Raw genomic sequence first — 22,454 nt, forward strand, 5'->3', positions numbered from 1 at the left:
TTGCAACATGATTTCTCCCGTGACCTCAAGAACAAAAGTAACTACTCACAAATGATAATCATGCTCAAGATCAGAGGGGTATTAAATAGCATATTGGATCTGAACATATAATCTTCCACCAAATAAACCATATAGTAATCAACTACAAGATGTAATCAACACTACTAGTCACCCACAAGCACCAATCTATAGTTCCGGTAACAAGATTGAACACAAGAGATGAACTAGGGTTTGAGATGAGATGGTGTTGTTGAAGATGTTGATGGAGATTGCCCTCCCCAAGATGGGAGAGTTGTTGGTGATGATGATGACGATGATTTCCCCCTCCGGGAGGGAAGTTCCCTCGGCGGAATCGCTCTGCCGGAGGGCAAAAGTGCTCCTGCCCAAGTTCCGCGTCGAGTCGGCGGCGCTCTATCCCGAAAGTCCTCTCCTTACTTTTTTTCTAGGCCAAAATGGCCTATATACCAGAATATGGGCACCGGAGGTGGGCCTGGGTGAGCACAACCCACCAGGGCGCGCCTGGGCTCCCTGGCGCGCCCAGGTGGGTTGTGCCCACCTGGTGGGCCCCCTCTAGTAGTTATTTGCTCCAATATTCCTCAAATATTTCATAAAAATTCCTCGTGAAGTTTCATCTTGTTTGGAGTTGTGCAGAATAGGTGGCCTGACGTAGCTTTTCGAGGTCCAGATTTCCAGCTGCCGGAATTCTCCCTCTTTGTGTGTACCTTGTAAATTATGAGAGAAAAGGCATAGAATTACTCCAAAAAGCATTATTATGGATAAAAACATCATAAATAACAGTAAGAAAACATGATGCAAAATGGACGTATCAACTCCCCCAAGCTTAGACCTCGCTTGTCCTCAAGCGAAAACCGAAATCGAAAAACATGTCCACATGCTTTGAGAGAGAGGTGTCGATAAAAACAAAATACGGATATAGAAGCATCATGTTCATTATTATAACAGCAACAAATTTAAACATAAGACTTTTATCATAGACTTCTCATGAATAAGTAACAATTCATCACACAATCGAAGTATAAAGCAAAAACTCTATTAAAAACCAACAAACTATGTTCTCAGTCAACTTTGCAACTACAATTCATCATCTTTTCAGGAAGGGTCACGTATCGGAGCCTTTAGGCAAGTCCACATACTCAACCATCATATAGACTTCTATGATTGCTAACACTCACTGCGTACACATGAACAAAACGTTTCAACCGGACACATAGAAAGATAGGGCTTATAGTTTCGCCTCCCAACGTATTCACCTCAAGGGTGATGTCAACAATAATAACTCATGCTATCTATATTCAACTGGACATATGTGCCTAGATCTTTCCTCACCACATGATGCTTGCCAAAGGAGAAAAATAAAAAGGAATAGAAGGAAAACTTTGACTCTTTGCATAAAAGTAAATGCATAAAAGTAAAAGATAGGCCGTTCGCAGAGGGAAGCAGAGGTTGTCATGCGCTTATTTCTTTGTATGCTCAACCCCTTAGTGCAAAAGAACGTCACGTTGCATTGCCCCTTGTGATAGCGACCTTTATTATGCAGTCTGTCGCTTTTATTCTTCACCATCACAAGTTCGTGCAACGCTCAATTTTCTTTTACACTAAATGATCTCACACTTTTAGAAGCAATTTTTATTGCCTTTTTGCATCGATGACAACTTACTTGAGGGATCTTGCTCAATCCCTAGGTAGGTATGGCGGAAACTTGAAAATAAGATTTGGGTTTAAGGGTTTTTGGATGCACAAGTAGTATCTCTACTTAGTGCGGAATTTTTGGCTATCAAAGATAGGGGCAAGCACCACATGTTGAAGGATCTATGACAATATGACTTTTATGTGAATATAAACATACATAAACCATTAAGTTGTCTTCCTTGTTCAACGTCAACAATTTTGGATATTTTGATGAGGGCTCACAATCACAAAAGATTTCTAGGATAGTATATTTATATGTGAATCTTCTCTTCCCTTATTAATTCTTTCATGAGTTGCATCATTGACTAATGCTATGTTTGTCAATCTCTAATAAAATTTTCTACTTATACTTTTCCTTATGTGTGTCATCACCTACCATAAGATTAGTATATGATCTTCTTGATTTATTTCCTTTATTTTATTTAATTCCTTTCTATTTTTCTTTCTTATTTCTTTTCTTTATTTGCAACATGAAAGTAAAGAAAATAAAAACTTTATTATATAACTTGCACACGATTACAAGGATAGATCACTAAGAAAACTCTCAAAGAAGAAAGGATCGAACTAAAATTTTATTCTTCTAAAGCAAAAGATCGAACTAAAATAAGTAAAGGTAAAAAGATAGTGGGATGATACGATACCGGGGCACCTCCCCCAAGCTTGGCGGAAGCCAAGGGGAGTGCCCATACCCGATACTCAATTCTCCTTTGGTGGTGAAGAAGATGATGGTGGTGAAGAAGATGATGGTGGTGATGGAGAAGTATTCTCCAATATAACCATGAGTAGATCCTTCAAACCTTGAATCTCCTGAAGGGCTTGATGAATTAATTCACAGTTTTTCTTCACCTCAGCCATGATATGTTTATTCTCCGGGCCCCGCGGTTTTGTTCCTGCACCGTTTTCTCTTGGCCGAGATATGTCCCAATTGGACGGTATGTGCCTACGAGGAGTATTCTCGAACCCATAATTGTGAATCAAATTGCGAAAATTGTTACTATGTAACCTGTGTAAAGGCCTCCTCGGAGGGAGTTCTTCTTGTACTTCTAGGCTCGCTTGATTGTTTGAAGATCCCATGGCTTGATGAGGATTGGGGTGAGTAGAGATGCCGGCTAGTGTGCCTCTCTCAGAGGTCAAAGAGTGAGCCCCAGAAGGATTTCCCTCCTCTTCCTCCATAGCAGCCTCTCCGGCTTCATCTCTCCTTAGATCCTCCTGAGCCACCCTTGTGTCTTCTTCTCCATTATTGAAAGGTGAGGAAGACATGATGTTGGTCTGGCTGAATCTGTCAGAAAACAGCAAAGAAAAGAAAATAGTGGATTTCACCGTGATACGGTGGTCAACAGGTTCGAGAAGTATATATAGATTTTTTTATCTTGGATGACAAGCATACGATAGAAAAAGGAGTCCAGAAGATGTCCCAGGTGGGCACAACTCACCTGGGCGCGCCAGGATGGCGCGCCCAGGCGCGCCCTGGTGTCTTGTGCCCACCAGGGTACGATTCCTAGAAGTTTCTTATTTTCCTAATTTTCTAAATATTTCAAAACTAACAAAAAATATTTTTGCGGATTTTTCGGAGTCCGTTTACTTACCATATCAAGTAGCTCCTTATTTTCATGATTTTGGAGTGTTCCGGAAGGACTCTTTTACGTGTTCTTCCGGTGTCAAAGTTTGGATAATATTACTTTCAACGTTAATGGGAGTACCTGAGATATAATGTTTTATTCGTTGCCCATTGACAACCTTCGGGTTAGTACCTTCAAAATTATTTATTTTGATGGCTCCAGACCGATAAACCTCCTCAATAACATATGGGCCTTCCCATTTTGAGAGGAGTTTTCCTGCAAAGAATCTGAAACGAGAGTTGTACAAAAGAACATATTCTCCGACTTTAAACTCATGCTTTTGGATTCTTTTTTCATGCCATCTTTTAACTTTTTCTTTGAACAATTTTGCGTTTTCATAAGCTTGGGTTCTCCATTCATCTAAAGAGATAATACCAAACAACCTCTTTTCACCAGCAAGTTTGAAATCATAGTTGAGCTCTTTTATGGCCCAATATGCTTTATGTTCTAACTCAAGAGGCAAATGATAAGCTTTTCCATAAACCATTTTATAAGGAGACATACCCATAGGATTTTTATATGCTGTTCTATAAGCCAAAAGTGCATCATCTAATTTCTTAGACCAATTCTTCCTGGACCTATTGACAGTCTTTTGCAAAATTAATTTTATTTCTCTATTGCTAAGTTCAACTTGACCACTAGACTGAGGATGATAAGGTGATGCAATTCTATGGTTAACATCATACTTGGCAAGCATTTTACGGAAAGCACCATGAATAAAATGTGAACCACCATCAGTCATTAAATATTTAGGGACTCCAAACCTTGGGAAAATAACTTCCTTAAGCATTTTAATAGAGGTGTTGTGATCATCACTACTGGTTGGAATAGCTTCTACCCATTTAGTAACATAATCAACAACAACCAAAATATGTGTATACCCATTAGAGGAAGGAAAAGGTCCCATGTAATCAAATCCCCAAACATCAAATGGTTCAACAACAAATGAATAATTCATAGGCATTTCTTGACGCTTACCGATATTACCGATTCTTTGACATTCATCACAAGATAAGACGAACTTACGGGCATCCTTGAAGAGAGTAGGCCAATAAAATCCAGATTGCAATACCTTGTGAGCAGTTGTATCTCCAGCATGATGTCCTCCATAAGCTTCGGAGTGACATTTTCGTAGGATTTGTCCCTGTTCATGCTCACGTACACAACGTCTAATAATACCATCTACTACTTCTTTAAAAAGATGTGGGTCGTTGATACGTCCATTTTGCATCATGTTTTCTTACTGTTATTTATAATATTTTTATCCATAATAATGCTTTCTGGAGAAATTCTAATGCCTTTTCTCTCCTAATTTGCAAGGTACACACCAAGAGGGAGAATTCCGGCAGCTGGAAATCTGGACCTGGAAAAGCTACGCCAGGCCACCTATTCTGCACAACTTTAAACAAGCTGAAACTTCACGGAGATTTTTTATGGAATATTTAAGAATTATTGGAGCAAATAACTACTAGAGGGGGCCCACCAGGTGGGCACAACCCACATGGGTGCGCCAGGGAGCCCACGCGCGCCCTGGTGGGTTGTGCTCACCCAGGCCCACCTCTGGTGCCCATCTTCTGGTATATAAGTCATTTTGACCTAGAAAAAAATAAGGAGAGGACTTTTGGGACGGAGCGCCGCCGTCTCGAGGCGGAACTTGGGCAGGAGCATTTTTGCCCTCCGACGGAGCGATTCCGCCAGGGGAACTTCCCTCCCGGAGGGGGAAATCATCGTCATCATCATCACCAACAACTCTCCCATCTTGGGGAGGGCAATCTCCATCAACATCTTCAACACCACCATATCATCTCAAACCCTAGTTCATCTCTTGTGTTCAATCTTGTTTCCGGAACTATAGATTGGTGCTTGTGGGTGACTAGTAGTGTTGATTACATCTTGTAGTTGATTACTATATGGTTTATTTGGTGGAAGATTATATGTTCAGAACCATTATGCTATTTAATACCCCTCTGATCTTGAGCATGATTATCATTTGTGAGTAGTTACTTTTGTTCTTGAGGTCACGGAAGAAATCATGTTGCAAGTAATCACGTGAACTTGATATGTGTTCGATATTTTGATAGTATGTATGTTGTTATTCCCTTAGTGGTGTCATGTGGACGTCGACTACATGAAACTTCACCATATTTGGGCCTAAGGGAATGCATTGTGGAGTAGCAATTAGATGATGGGTTGCGAGAGTGACAGAAGCTTAAACCCCAGTTTATGCGCTATTCCGTAAGGGACCGATTGGATCCAAGAGTTTAATGTTATGGTTAGAATTTATTCTTATTACTTTTCTCATAGTTGCGGATGCTTGGGGGAGGGTTAACAATAAGTAGGAGGTTTGTTCAAGTAAGAACAACACCTATGCACCGATCCACCCACATATCAAATTATCAAAGTAGCGAACACAAATCGAACCAACATGATGAAAGTGACTAGATGAAATTCCCGTGTACCCTCAAGAATGCTTTGCCTATCATAGGAGACCGTTTTGGCCTGTCCTTTGCCTCAAAAGGATTGGGCTACCTTGCTGCAATTTTGTTACTACTATCGTTAGTTGCTCGTTACAAATTATCTTGCTATCGAACTACTCCGCTACTTACAATTTCAGCACTTGCAGACATTACCTTACTGAAAACTACTTGTCATTTCCTTCTGCTCCTCGTTGGGCTCGACACTCTTACTTATCGAAAAGGGCTACAATTGATCCCCTATACTTGTGGGTCATCAAGGCTATTTTCTGGCGCCGTTGCCGGGGAGTGAAGCGCCTTTGGTAAGGAAACATTTATATAGTGTGCTGAAATTTATTGTCACTTGTTACTATGGAAAACAATCCTTTGAGGGGTTTGTTCAGAGTATCTTCACCTTGTCCGAAACCACAATTAGCTACCCCTCAACCTACTTCACCTACTGAAAATATTGAATATGAAATCCCTTCGGGTATGATAGAATAACTGCTAGGTAATCCTTATGCAGGAGATGGAACCGAACATCCTGATATGCACTTGATATATATGGAACAAATTTGTGGATTGTTTAAGCTTGCAGGTTTACCCGGGGATGAAGTTATGAAAAAGGTTTTACCTTTATCTTTGAAGGGAAAAACATTGGCATGGTATAGGCTATGCGATGATATTGGATCATGGAATTGGAATCATTTGAAATTGGAGTTTCATCAAAAAATTATCCTATGCATCTAGTTCATCGTGATCGGAATTATATATATAATTTTTGGCCTCATGAAGGAGAAAGTATCACTCTAGCTTGGGGGAGGCTTAAGTCAATGTTATATTTATGCCCCAACCATGAGCTCTCAAGAGAAATTATTATCCAAAAATTTTATGCTCGGCTTGCTCGTAATGATCAAACCATGCTTGATACTTCTTGTGATGGTTCTTTTATGAAGAAGACTATTGAATTCCAGTGGGATCTTTTGGAAAGAATTAAATGCAACTCTGAAGATTGGGAAATCGACGAAGGTAAAGAGTCAGGTATTAAACTTAAGTATGATTGTGTTAAATCTTTTATGGATACCGATGCTTTTCAAAAGTTTAGCACTAAATATGGACTTGACTCTGAGATAGTAGCCTCCTTTTGTGAATCATTTGCTACTCATGTTGAACTCCCTAAAGAGAAGTGGTTTAAATATCACCCACCTATTAAAGAAGAAATTAAAGAACCAGTACTAGTTAAATAAGAAACTATACTTTATAATGTTGATCCAGTTGTCCCTTCTGCTTATATTGAGAAACCACCTTTTCCTGTTAGGATAAAGGAGCATGCTAAAGTTTCAACTGTGGTTAACAAAAGCTATATTAGAACACCTAAACCTGATGAACAAATCAAAGTAGAACCTAGCATTGCTATGGTTAAAGATCTCTTGGAAGAAGATATGGATGGGCATGTTATTTTACTTCTGTGAAGAAGCTGCTAGAATTGCTAAACCTGATAAAAGGGATAAACATAGACCCGTTGTGGGCATGCCTGTCATCTTAGTTAAAATAGGAGATCACTGTTATCATGGCTTATGTGACATGGGTCCTAGTGTGAGTGCTATTCCTTACACCTTATATCAAGAAATTATGAAAGACATAGCACCTGCAGAGTTAGAAGAAATAGATGTTACTATTAAACTTGCTAATAGAGATACCATATCACCATTTGGGATCATTAGAGATGTTGAAGTCTTGTGTGGGAAAATAAAATACCCTACTGATTTTCTTGTTCTTGGCTCCCCATAAGATGACTTCTGTCCCATTATCTTTGGTAGACCTTTCGTGAACACAGTTAATGCTAAGATAGATTGTAAGAAACAAACTGTCGGTGTTAGCTTTGGTGATGAGTCTCATGAATTTAATTTTTCCAAGTTTAGTAGAAATCTTCATGGAAAAAGAATTGCCTAGTAAGGATGAATTAATTGGTCTTGCTTCTATTGTTGTGCCACCTACTGATCCTTTAGAACAATATTTGCTAGATCATGAAAATGATTTACATATGCATGAAAGAAATAAATAGATAAGATTTTCTTTGAACAACGTCCTCTACTTAAACACAATTTGCCTATTGAAACTCTGGGTGGTCCTCCTCCACCTAAAGGTGATCCTGTGTTTGAATTAAAACAATTGCCAGACACTTTGAAATATGCTTATCTTGATGAAAAGAAAATATATCCTGTTATTATTAGTGCTAAGCTTTCAGAACATGAAGAAGAAAGATTGTTGAAAGTTCTAAGGAAGCACCGAGCCGCTATTGGATATACTCTTGATGATTTAAAGGGCATTAGTCCCACTCTATGTCAGCACAAAATTAATATGGAACCTGATGCTAAACCCGTTGTTGATCACCAATGTCGGTTAAATCCGAAGATGAAAGAGGTGGTAAGAACGGAAATATTAAAACTTCTGGAAGCAGGCATAATCTATCCTATAGCTGATAGTAGATGGGTAAGTCCTGTTCATTATGTCCCTAAGAAAGGAGGTATAACTGTTGTTCCTAATGATAAGAATGAACTAATTCCACAAAGAATTGTTACAGGCTATAGAATGGTAATTGACTTTAGAAAATTAAATAAAGCAACTAGAAAAGATCATTACCCTTTGCCTTTTATTGATCAAATGCTTGAAAGATTATGTAAGCACACACACTTTTGCTTCCTTGATGGATATTCTGGTTTTTCACAAATACCTGTTTCTCAACCTGATCAAGAAAAGACCACTTTTACTTGTCCTTTTGGAACCTATGCTTATAGACATATTCCTTTTACTTTATGTAATGCACCTGCTACCTTTCAAAGATGTATGACTGCTATATTCTCTGACTTTTGTGAAAAGATTATTGAGGTTTTGATGGATGAATTTTCTGTTTATGGGAAGTCTTTTGATGATTGTTTAAGCAATCTTGAGCGAGTTCTGCAGAGATGTGAACAAACAAATCTTGTCTTGAATTGGAAGAAGTGCCACTTTATGGTAAATGAAGGCATTGTCTTGGGTCATAAAATTTCTAAAAGACGTATTGAAGTGGACAAAGCTAAGGTTGATGCAATTGAGAAAATGCCATGTCCTAAAGATATAAAAGGTATTTGTAGTTTCCTAGGTCATGCTGGTTTCTATAGGAGATTTATCAAAGACTTCTCTAAAATTTCTAGGCCTCTCACTAATCTTTTGCAGAAGGATATTCCTTTTGTTTTTGATGATGATTGCTTAGAAGCCTTTGAAACACTCAAGAAAGCCTTAATTTCTGCACCTATTGTTCAACCACCTGATTGGAACTTGCCTCGAAATTATGTGTGATGCTAGTGATTATGTTGTTGGTGCTGTTCTAGGACAAAGAGTTGATAAAAAATTGAATGTTATTAATTATGCTAGTAAAACTCTAGACAATGCTCAAACAAATTATGCTACTACTGAAAAAGAATTCTTAGCAGTGGTGTTTGCTTGTGATAAATTTAGACCTTATATTGATGATTCCAAAGTAATTGTTCACACAGACCATGCTGCTATTAAATATCTTATGGAAAAGAAAGATGCTAAACCTAGACTTATTCGATGGGTTCTCTTATTAGAAGAATTTGATTTTACATATGATTGATAGAAAAGGAGCTAAGAACCCCGTAGCTGATAACTTGTCTAGGCTTGAAAATGTGCTTGATGACCCACTTCCTATTGATGATAGTTTTCCTGATGAGCAGTTAACTGCAATAAATGTTTCTCATAGTTCTCCTTGGTATGCAGACTATGCTAATTACATTGTTGCTAAATATTTACCACCTAGCTTTACATACCAACAAAAGAAAAAATTCTTGTATGATTTAAGACATTACTTTTGGGATGACCCACATCTTTATAAAGAAGGAGTAGATGGTATTATTAGACGTTGTGTACCCGAGCATGAACAGGGACAAATCCTACGGAAATGTCACTCCGAAGCTTATGGAGGGCATCGTGCTGGAGATAGAACTGCTCATAAGGTATTGTAGTCTGGATTTTATTGGCCTACTCTCTTCAAGGATGCCCGTTGTCGGTGTCAAAATCGGTAGATCTCTGGTAGGGGGTCCCGAGATGTGTGTCTGAGGATCAAGGGTAATAGGAGGCAGGGGACACGATGTTTACCCAGGTTTGGGCCCTCTTAATGGAGGTAATACCCTACTTCCTGCTTGATTGACTTTGATGAGTATAAGGGTTACAAGAGTTGATCTACCTCGAGATCATAATAGCTAAGCCCTAGATGTCTAGCCTGTATGATTATGATTGCCTCTACGGACCTAACCCTCCGGTTTATACAGACACCAGAGGGGGCTAGGGTTATACCAGGTCGGTTTTACAGAAGAAGGAAACCACACATCCGGATGCTAAGCTTGCCATCCACGCCAAGGAGAGTCCCATCCGGTTACGGGGGAAGGTCTTTGATCTTGTATATTCACGGCCCATCAGTCCGGCCCATATCACATAGCCCGGATGCCCGAGGACCCCCTAGTCCAGGACTCCCTCAGTAGCCCCCGAACCAGGCTTCAATGACGACGTGTCCGGTGCGCAGATTGTCTTCGGAATTGCAAGGCGGGTTCTTCCTTCGAATACTCCAAAGCAAAAAAAATTGTATTCAACATTTCAATGACAATGATGTATCCGGCTTTTATATCTTCGGCTTTGTAAGGTGAGACCTCCATGACACTCTGGACAACTTCAGATTCACATTAAATGTCATATCCTTCGGCTTCTGTGCTTTCGTTGCCTCGGCTTCCACGTGTCAGACGAATACGAAAGGTCTTAGTATTTTTACAAATAACACCCTGACGGCATAGGGAAGGCGTTTATTTAAGGGGACTGGATCTCAGATGCCATTCCACACCAGTCAAAGATCCTTAGAGCTAGCCACAGAAAACCGTGCAAACATGGCCGGCGCTTCCAGTTCTTCCTCGCAACCCACGGCCCTCAAAAAGGCGATTGGGAGAGCTGCTCATTCTCCCACGCCCAGCCGACCAAGATCCAAACGCAGGGATATCTTCCTCCCACGGACCTGGTTCCCGTTCGGGTGGGATTAACTTCCATAAACAGCGAAGCCCTGGCGAAAAATTTCCCCAATCCTACAGAAGGGGAGCGAGTGTGCTTCGTTTCCTTCCTATTAAGAGGCGTTGGATTTCCAATCCACCCTTTCCTCCGAGGTCTCCTGGAGTATTACAGCCTCCAGCTGCACAATCTCATGTCGGGCTCCATTCTGCACATCGCGGGCTTCGTTGCTCTTTGCGAGCTATTCCTAGGCTGCGAGGCCCATTTTGAGTTATGGAGGGGACTTTTCTGCCTCGTCCCCTGCTCCCAAAAGGGATCTATATTCGAGGTGAGCGGCGCCGAAGTATTGCGTATAGCCGGGACAGGATACCTGTCCGGCACTCCAAAGAAGGCATCCGAAGAGTGGCCCTCAGAGTGGTTTTATATCGAAGACGTTGTTCTTCCAGACCCAATCAGACGGGGCCTACCCGAATTTTCCAATGCTCCATTAAAGAAGCGCCATAGTTGGCGCCCCCGGAGCCTCGAGGAGGAAGACAGTGCGGAGGTCAAGAAGTTAATGAGCTAGATAAAGACACTTGCCCAATCCGTACTATCTATAATCGAGGTAATGGAGATTTCAATAACGCAAGGTGTTCAGCCACTCAAGTCCAGAGGGCTTCCCATGTGGCACTACAACAGGGAAGACGACGCATCACGCCGCGGGCGTAAGGGGTCGGACAATTTTGCCGCCTTGGCTGCCACGTTGGCTGATCTTTACAAAGGGGAGAAAGAAGACTTCACTCGCCTTAAGTGCCGAGAGGGCTTTTCCATGTACAACCCTCCTAGCTGGGTGAGCTTTCACTCTGTAACCTTATTCAATCCGCTTCCTGAGTCGTACCCAGTTGAACTTAATCTGACTATTTTTGACAGGAATGGAGAAAGGTTGTCGCGGGGATCTATAGCCCTGCTCCGCAGTCGGAGGACCATATTCAAGACCTGGATCCCGGATTTGAAGAGGATCCGGATATATTTATAGAGCTCAAGGAGGGGGTCTTCTATCAGGCGAGCTACGACGGCACAAAAGTGGCCATTATAGCCGATTACCCCGGCCATCTCCCCTCCTCCCACGTAAGTACCCAGGAGACGTCTCCTCCAAAAGAGTTTTCTCATGGCGCCTCACCCACCACACTGTCTCGTGCTCCAAAGGGGCGATGCTCGTCTCGCCATGCCGTATCAGAAGCGTCCCTTAAGAGGGCGACGCCTGCGCAGGGTGGGTCTTCGAAAAGAAAGGCGGATGGCAATGCTGCCGAGCTTCCACCTTCACCAAAGAGGTATGGTTTTTAATATGCCCCTGGCAGATGTTACCAAATTGTGACATTTCCTGTTGTGCCACATTTTCAGGAAGAGCATACGCCAAACTATGTCCGGAGACCTTGGTGGTCATGCATCAACCAATCCGACCATGGACCTGCCCCAAAGACTAGGGTTGATACAGGTGCAATGCCGGATTGTCCTCTCCCATAGGATTCGGATAATGTATCTGTCACCAACTCTGAAGTGGAGAGTGCGATGAACCATCGGCGCCAGAGGGCGGCTATGCGCGACCCAATTTTCACCGAAGAGGCATTCAATGCTTTCAGCTCAGCGGATGCGTACATCCGAGCTTCTCGGGATGGGCTTGCTGGAGCCACTCACCAGCTTTGAAAGGATATGCGGGTAAGAACTTTTGTGTAGATTTAATAATCATATGCCAGTAGCCCCTGAGTCTTGAAGCAGTTGGCCCAATTGATTTAAGGGTCGTTACATCATTAGGTACTCACGGAGAAAAATAATGCCTTATCCAAGGAGCTAGAAGACTGCCGAACTAAGCTAACTGTTGCCACCGCCGAACTGGAAAATTTGAAGAAATCCAAGAAGGCACCTGATGGTAAGCACAACAGTAGTCTGGAAATATATTTCGTGCCCACATTGCTTTTATTAAATATACATTATTTGCAGGGTCGACAGATCAGCTGGAGGAGAGGCTCAGGGCTACTCAAGCGGACAAACAACACGCCGAAGGGCAAGAAGCCGCTGGTCAATGTGTATTAACACGGACCATTGATGAGAAGAACAAACTACAAGATATAAACATCATGCAAGCCGAAGAACTGAAGGACGTAAGAGCCCAACTATCGGATGCTTTGAAGGAGAACAGAAAGCTGAAAGGCGGCATATTCAGTATGCTCTGAACCCTGACTTTTGTATGGTCCCCTGATGGAAAGGTTTAACAAGTTTGTTTCTGTAGGTGTGCTGACTGGGCGGTCTGAAGGAGAATTTCTGGATTTCAAGGCGATCTGCTACAAGACCTGTCCAAAGTGCATGAGCGAGCTCGAAAGGCAATGAGGAACATCGCTAAGGCTTTATGGCCATCCGATTCTCCTCCAGGAAGTATGGAGGAACTCGTGAATTTATTCAAGGGGGCTCGTCGCTGTTTTTGGCTATGGAAGATATCAGCATGCCGAGAAGGCACACGAGAGGCCTCGGCCATGGTGAAAACGCGGTACACCGGACTTGATCTGAATCATATGGCCTGGGTCGGACCTCGGGGACCAGATGGACAAGAAATTCCTGTTAGCTTGGTGTATGACCAAGTAAAGATAGCCGCCAAGTTTTCACAACAGGATTGTAAACTAGGCAACCTGTTAGATGGTCTAGAGGAGGAAGAAGTTTTTGAGTCCAAGTAGCAATGTACTGTATCGGCAAACTTATCTCCAGCCGAATTGTAAAACGATTGTCATGGCAGACCTTCTGCTTCAACCTCCGAAACCCAAGGTTTGGTGTGTTTCCGAATACTATACCGTCGGTAAACACCAAAGTATGTTCGGAAACCAGGCAGTCTGGTCATAGTTGCTTGAACAGACAAGTTGTATTCGGGGAGTTATGTTATATTACATTTGATCGTAAGAAACATCTTCCAGAGAGAATAGTTCTGTCAAGGGTTCCTCTCCCTGGGCCAGCATGCGTTGTTGTGCATGCCTAAGCTGTGATGCAAAAAATCACAGTACACGTTATATTTTGGGGGCTTATATCGCAACGAAGGAATTAGTCTTTTGTCCGCCGACCAATTATTCCCTTAAGAACGCTAGTTTTCGGCTTCACCCGTCTTGAGGTACACGTCCAGATAACCCGGCTGTAACAATCGCAGAGGTGCTCCCTTTATGCCCTAGCCGAACAAGCGGGAACGTAGGGCATAAGCACAGGAGCCAGGCAACCCAGCTTGGCAAAAACTTAAGTCATAAAGGTGCATATAATGGCAAAGAAAAGACATATATGAGAAGATGACACATATATACGGTGAGCTTGATGCTCGAAAAATAATAATAAGCTTCTGTGAAAAGAAGGCCCCAGGTATTGTGGGGCATGTACATTTAAGGATGTATACCCCTTTGGTGTTTGGTTTATCTGAACACGAGCTAGAAGTCATATAAAAATGAAAAGAAGAAAGATAAAAAAGAGAAAAAGGTAACGAACAATGAGTCTGGACTTAGGCGTAGAATCTTCGGAGTCTGGCAGCATTCCATGGGTTCGGCTCTAAGCGATTGTCCGATGCATTACGAAGGTGATAGGCTCCTCCAGTGAGAACTCCATCTATAATGAAGGGACCCTCCCATTTGGGCTTGAGCTTGTCCTTTTTCTTCTCTGGTAGGCGTAGAACGAGTTCACCGACATTATAAGTCTTGGCCCACACTTCTCTACTTTGGTATATTTGAGCCTTTTGTTAGTAAAATGTTGAACGAGCTTTTGCGACATCGCGCTCCTCCTCCAGGCCATATAAGTCGTCTTGCCGATCGAGCTCGGCCTCTCTCTCTCTTCATACATGCGCACTCGAGGTGAGTCATGAATAATATCGCAGGGCAAGACGGCCTCTGCGCCGTACAACATGAAGAACGGTGTGTATCCAATCGTGCGATTGGGTGTGGTCCGCAGCCCCCAGAGTACGGAGTCCAGCTCATCAATCCAATGTTTATCTGAATCCTTTAAGGATCGCACTAGTCTGGGTTTAATGCCGCTCATTATCAGGCCATTAGCCCATTCGACTTGACCGCTTGTTTGAGGGTGATACACGGAGGCGTAATCGAGCTTGATGCCCAGATTAGCACACCAAGTTTTTACCTCGTTGGCCATAAATTTAGAGCCGTTATCGGTGATGATGCTGTGTAGGACACCATAACGGTGTACGACACCGCATATGAAATCGATCACTGGTCCGGCTTCAGCCGTTTTAACTGATTTGGCCTCTATCCACTTAGTGAATTTATCTACCATGACCAGCAGGTATTTTTTCTTATGGCTTCCCCCTTTAAGGGGTCCGACTATGTCAAGCCCCCAGACCGCAAAAGGCCAAGTAATGGGATTGTTCGTAGGGCGGTAGGCGGCATATGGCTTTGATTGGCGAAAAGCTGACATCCAACGCAGCGCTGTATGAGGTCTGATAAGTCTCCGTCGTATCTACTTTTCCAAACACTTTTGCCCTTGTTTTGGACTCTAACTTGCATGATTTGAATGGAACTAACCCGGACTGACGCTGTTTTCAGCAGAATTGCCTGGTGTTATTTTTGTGCAGAAATAAAAGTTCTCGGAATGACCTGAAAATCAACAGAGAATTATTTTGGAATTAATAAAAATACTGGCGAAAGAATCAAGGACAGGGGGCCCACACCCTGTCCACGAGGGTGGGAGGTGTGCCTGCCCCCCTAGGCGCGCCCCCTGCCTCATGGGCCCCCTGGAGCTCCACCGACCTCAACTCCAACTCCATATATTCACGTTCGGGGAGAAAAAAAATCAGAGAGAAGGATTCATCGCGTTTTACGATACGGAGCCGCCGCCAAGCCCTAAACTCTCTCGGGAGGGCTGATCTGGAGTCCGTTCGGGGCTCCGGAGAGGGGAATCCATCGCCGTCGTCATCATCAACCATCCTCCATCACCAATTTCATGATGCTCACCGCCATGCGTGAGTAATTCCATCGTAGGCTTGCTGGACGGTGATGGGTTGGATGAGATTTATCATGTAATCGAGTTAGTTTTGTTAGGGTTTGATCCCTAGTATCCACTATGTTCTGAGATTGATGTTGCTATGACTTTGCTATGCTTAATGCTTGTCACTAGGGCCCGAGTGCCATGATTTCAGATCTTAGCCTATTATGTTTTCATGAATATATGTGAGTTCTTGATCCTATCTTGCAAGTCATTAGTCACCTACCATGTGTTATGATCCAGCAACCCCGAAGTGACAATAATCGGGACCACTCATGTATTCACTATGTGTTAATGCTTTGGTTCGGTACTCTATTAAAAGGAGGCCTTAATATCCCTTAGTTTCCAATAGGACCCCGCTGCCACGGGAGGGTAGGACAAAAGATTTCATGCAAGTTCTTTTCCATAAGCACGTATGACTATATTCGGAATACATGCCTACATTACATAGATGAACTGGAGCTAGTTCTGCGTCACCCTATGTTATAACTGTTACATGAATAATCGCATCCGGCATAATTATCCATCACCGATCCAATGCCTACGAGCTTTTCACATATTGATCTTTGCTTAGTTACTTTACCGTTACTACTGTTACAATCACTACAGTACTGCTACTGTTACTTTTGCCACTGTTACCGTTACTACCATACTACTTTTCTACTAAATACTTTGCTGCAGATATTAAGTTATCCAGGTGTGGTTGAATTGACAACTCAACTGCTAATAATTGAGAATATTCTTTGGCTCCCCTTGTGTCGAATCAATAAATTTGGGTTGAATACTCTACCCTCGAAAACTGTTGCGATCCCCTATACTTGTGGGTTATCAAGGTCCTGTGCGTCTGCTCAAGCCGTGGGCCAAAAGAAACTCGTGTGGAAGGCCTTGCTTACAAGGGCCCGAGCTGCAGCGTGATGGCCACCAAGACCAGCGTGTATTTCAGCCAAGAGATGTCGTCCCTCATCTTCAGAGATGCATCTTTGAAGGACTCCGGTAGTACTTTTCTTGTATAGTTCTCCTTCATGAACTTTGTAGGCTTTCGCGCACCGAATAATGCGACGGGCCTCAGTCTGATCATCAGGGAGCTCCTTCCTAGCGAGGTAGGCAAGGAGAGGTTCAGTCCATGGGGCAATTACATCCATGATTTCGTGGACTGATGGTGTTATTTCGATGCCCAAGCCCCCGATGATATCGGAGCTGTGTTCGGAATCTGGGGGTATGATCGGCTCCGGATTGGTGTTGCCGCTCTTGTCCTGCCATACGACGGATGGCTTGAAAAGCCTCTCCACAAAGGTGTTCGGTGGGACGGGGTCGCGTTTAGCGCCCATGCGAGCAAGGATGTCCGCTGCCTGATATACTCTCCCGAGCTACGTGATGAAACTCGAGCCCCTGAAACCGAGCTGATATTTTAAGTACGACGTTGCGGTAAGCCGCCATCTTCGGATCTTTGGCATCAAATTCTCCATTTATTTGAGATATTGCGAGGTTTGAATCCCCGCGCACCTCGAGGCATTATATGCCCATAGAGACGGCCATCCGGAGACCATGCAATAGAGCCTCATATTCGGCTGCATTATTAGAGTCTGTATATAGTATTTGAAGCACATAACGGACTGTGTCTCTTGTGGGGGATGTCAGGACAACACCAGCCCCAAGTCCGGCTAGCATTTTAGAGCTGTCGAAGTGCATCACCCAGTTGGAATATGTGCCGTATTCTTTAGGGAGTTCGGCCTCTGTCCACTCGGCGACGAAGTCAGCCAACACCTGAGATTTAATGGCTCGGCGTGGCTTATATGTTATTTCAAATGGTGAGAGCTCAATGGCCCATTTGGCAATCCGGCCAGTGGCGTCCCGGTTGTTGATGATATCATTAAGTGGTACTTCGGAAGCCACCGCGATCAAACACTCTTGAAAGTAGTGCCGCAACTTCTGGGATGCCATAAAGACCGCATACACTATCTTTTGATAATGTGGGTATCGGGATTTGCATGGTGTGTGGACCGTCGATACGTAGTATACTGGTTTTTGGAGTGGGAATTTATGTCACTCTTCTTCTCATTCGACAACGAGCACCGCACTCACCACCTGGTGTGTCGCGGATATGTAGAGCAACATGGGTTTGCCGACGTTTAGTGCGGCCAGTATTGGGTTGCTGGCTAACAAAGTTTTTATTTCTTCCAATCCAGCTGTTGCCGCGTCCATCCACGCGAAGTGGTCGGTGCGTCGGAGCAGGCGATAAAGCGGCCATGCCTTTTCTCCCAATCTGGAGATAAAGCGGCTGAAGCTGCCATGCACCTAGCTAGTTCTTGGACCTGCTTGAGGTCTGTTGGTATGGCCAATTGTGACAGGGCCCGAATTATGGCTGGGTTTGCTTTGATTCCTCTATTGGAAATAATGAACCCGAGCAGTTTTCCGGCGGGAACGCCGAAAACGCATTTTTCCGGATTGAGCCGTATGTCGTATGTTCGGAGATTGTTGAATGTAAGGCGTAAGTCATCCACCAATGATTCAACATTCTTAGTTTTGATGACTACATCATCTACATATGCTTCGATTGTCTTGCCGATTTGCTTTTCTAGGCATGTTTGAATCATGCGTTGGTAAGTGGCGCCGGCGTTTTTTAGCCCGAAAGGCATAGTGTTGAAGCAGAAAGGCCCATACGGGGTTATGAATATTGGTGCGGCCTGGTCGGATTCCTTCATCTTAATTTGATGGTATCCGGAGTATGCATCGAGGAAACACAGTGAATCGTGTCCCGCAGTTGCATCAATGATCTGGTCAATGCGAGGTAGTGGGAAGGGGTCCTTAGGGCATGCCTTATTAAGGTCTTTGAAATCGACACACAGGCGCCAGGATTTATCCTTCTTCCGCACCATGACCAGGTTTGCTAGCCAGTCCGGATGTTTGATCTCTCTGATAAACCCGGCTTCCAGTAGCTTGGCTAGCTCCTCCCCCATAGCTTGTCGCTTGGGTTTGGAAAATCACCGTAATGTTTGCTTGACTGGTTTGTATCCCTTTGGTATATTGAGACTACGTTCGGCCAGTCCGCGTGGGATACCTGGCATATCCGAAGGGTGCCAGGCGAAGATGTACAAATTCTCACGCAGGAACGCGCGTAACATGGTGTCAACCGTCGGATCCTGCCGTGCCCCAATGGATGCTGTCTTCTTGGGGTCCGTCGGGTGAACTTGAAATTTGACTATTTCGTCTGTTGGTTTAAAAGAAGTGGACTTAGGCCTCTTATCGAGGATTACGTTGTCCCTATCCATTGTGGAGCGTAGGGTGGTTAATTCTTTGGCCGCAAGGGCCTCGGATAATGCCTCGAGGGCCAAAGATGCGGTTTTGTTTTCGGCGCGGAGTGTTATGTCCGGATCACTGGTGATAGTGATAACTCCATTGGGCCCGGGCATTTTAAGATTCATATACCCATAATGGGGTATGGCTTGAAAGCGTGTGAATGTGTCTCGCCCCAATAGGGCATGATATCCACTGTTGAAAGGTGCCACATGGAAGAGCAACTCTTCGGACCTATAGTTCTCCGGCGTGCCGAATACTACATCGAGTTTAATTTTCCCTGAGCATCTTGCTTCCCGACTGGGGATAATGCCTCGAAAGGTTATATTACTCTGCTCAATGCGGCTCTTGTCCATTTGCATTTTATTGAGCATGTCTTCGTAGATGAGGTTCAGTCCGCTGCCGCCGTCCATGAGCACTTTAGTGAGGCGAAAGCCGTCCACAATTGGGTTTAGGACCAGAGCGGCTGGTGCCCGGACTGATCGGGCTCTTGGTTCGTCTTCAGCGTTGAAGGTTATCACCGTATCGTTCCAAGGACTTATCTCTGTTACTTGGCAGACATCAGCGAGGTCGCGGAGCGCCCTTTTACGACGGTTATTTGAAGAAAAGGTCTCGAAGACCGTAAACTTTTTGAGATCGTCGCCCTCCGAAGAGTACTTCTCTGGGGTAGTGCTGGTGAGGATATCCTCGTCGCTCTTGGCCACTTGCCGGAGTATCCAACATGCTCGAAGGCTGTGCGTTGGTTCGGTATCCAGTGTCGTGTGTATTTGACATGGCTGTCGAGCCAGTTCTCAAGGACAGTCGTGTGTCCCGTTAAGGGCTTGATTTTCTTATCCATAGGATGATGGTCAGGTGCCCCGCGAGGGTGCATCCCTTTTGTCCGTCCGGGAGATGGCTTGAAGGCCTGTGGTTCCCAGCGGGCTGTCTGATCTTTCCAGGCGCTTTCCATTGCGCAGTACTTCTGTACTATATGTGATAAATGTGCAAAGTGCAATATGCGACGGCGCTTGAGGGCATTGAGAATTCCCTCCTCTGTACAGTTTTTGCAACACACTGAAATCGCGTCGTTGTCGCAACAATCTTTGATCTTGTTTTTAACAAGGAGAAATCTGGCCCAAAAGTGATGGGCTGTTTCCTGAGGCTGCTGCCGCACATACATTAGGTCGCATATATCCGGAGGACCGGAATTGCTTGGGGAATATTGTTTGTGGTGGGTGGGCTGGGATAAATCCGAACCTTGACCCGCTGTGGCATCCGGAGTTTGAAGAATTTCCGAGGTTATAAACCCGGGATCCGGAGTGTCCCCTGGGAGTTTTCAGGCTCAACGCCCGATTCAATGTTCGGAGGACAGGGAGTGTCCTCCCTAAGATGGGTATCCGGCTCACCGGGCTCGAAAATCCGAACATAGTTTGTTCTCAACATAGGAGAAGATTTATCGTCAGCTTGTTCCTCCACGACCGCTACCAGATGGGTGACTGGCGGAGATTTGATTTCTCTCTGATCAGGCTTAAACCCAATCCGATCATAGTCAGTTGTGACTCCCAGGGCGGCGATGTGATCTAGCAGTTCGTTCAAAGACGATATATCCGCCGGATCCATCTTGTCGGAGTATTCGGGACCGACGCGGAGATGATTTTTGATGACTTGGGGGGGGCACCTTTGGCTTAATGGCCGGACGGGCGCTCATAGTGAAGCTGCCAAGCCGGAGGGTCTGCCCCGAAACTAGGGCTCCTCCAAAAGTGATGCTGTCATTGATGACAAGGCGAGCCATCAATGCTTCTATCGACAACACAGAGGAACTCTCAATGAAAGCACCAATGTCGGTGTCAAAACCGGCAGATCTCGGATAGTGGGTCCCGAACTGTGTGTCTGAGGATCAAGGGTAACAGGAGGCAGGGGACACGTTGTTTACCTAGGTTCGGGCCCTCTTAGTGGAGGTAATACCCTACTTCCTGCTTGATTGACTTTGATGAGTATAAGGGTTACAAGAGTTGATCTACCTCAAGATCGTAATAGCTAAACCCTAGATGTCTAGCCTGTATGATTATGATTGCCTCTACGGACCTAACCCTCCGGTTTATATAGACACCGGAGGGGGCTAGGGTTATACCAGGTCAGTTTTACAGAAGAAGGAAACCACACATCCGGACGCCAAGCTTGCCATCCACGCCAAGGAGAGTCCCATCCGGTTACGGGGGAAGGTCTTCGATCTTGTATCTTCACGCCCCTCAGTCCGGCCCATATCACATAGCCCGGACGCCCGAGGACCCCCTAGTCCAGGACTCCCTCACCCGTAAGCGTCAAGAAATGCCTATGAATTATTCACTTGCTGTTGAACCATTTGATGTTTGGGGATTTGATTACATGGGACCGTTTCCTTCCTCTAACGGGTATACACATATTTTGGTTGTTGTTTATTATGTTACTAAATGGGTAGAAGCTATTCCAACTAGTAGTGCTGATCACAACACCTCTATTAAAATGCTTAAGGAAGTTATTTTCCCAAGGTTTGGAGTCCCTAGATATTTAATGACTGATGGTGGTTCAGACTTTATTCATGGTGCTTTTCGTAAAATGCTTGCCAAGTATGATGTTAATCATAGAATTGCATCACCTTATCATCCTTAGTCTAGTGGTCAAGTTGAACTTAGCAATAGAGAAATAAAATTAATTTTGCAAAATACTGTCAATAGGTCCAGGAAGAATTGGTCTAAGAAATTAGATGATGCACTTTGGGCTTATAGAACAGCATATAAAAATCCTATGGGTATGTCTCCTTATAAAATGGTTTATGGAAAAGCTTGTCATTTGCCTCTTGAGTTAGAACATAAAGCATATTGGGCAGTTAAAGAACTCAATTATGATTTCAAACTTGCTGGTGAAAAGAGGTTATTTGATATTAGCTCTCTAGATGAATGGAGAACCCAAGCTTATGAAAATGCAAAATTATTCAAAGAAAAGGTTAAAAGATGGCATGACAAAAGAATCCAAAAGCGTGAGTTTAAAGTCGGAGAATATGTCCTTTTGTACAACTCTCGTTTCAGATTCTTTGCAGGAAAACTCCTCTCAAAATGGGAAGGCCCAGATGTCATCGAGGAAGTTTACCGGTCTAGAGCCATCAAAATAAATAATTCCGAAGGTACTAACCCGAAGGTTGTCAATGGACAATGAATAAAACATTATATCTCAGGTACGCCCATTAACGTTGAAATTAATATTATCCAAACTTTGACACCGGAAGAACACATAAAAGAGTCCTTCCGGAACACTCCAGAATTGTGAAAACAAGGAGGTACGTGATACGGTAAGTAAACGGACTCCGAAAATCTAC

Source organism: Triticum aestivum, chromosome 3D (genome assembly GCF_018294505.1).
Source record: "Triticum aestivum cultivar Chinese Spring chromosome 3D, IWGSC CS RefSeq v2.1, whole genome shotgun sequence".
Lineage (NCBI taxonomy): Eukaryota > Viridiplantae > Streptophyta > Magnoliopsida > Poales > Poaceae > Triticum > Triticum aestivum.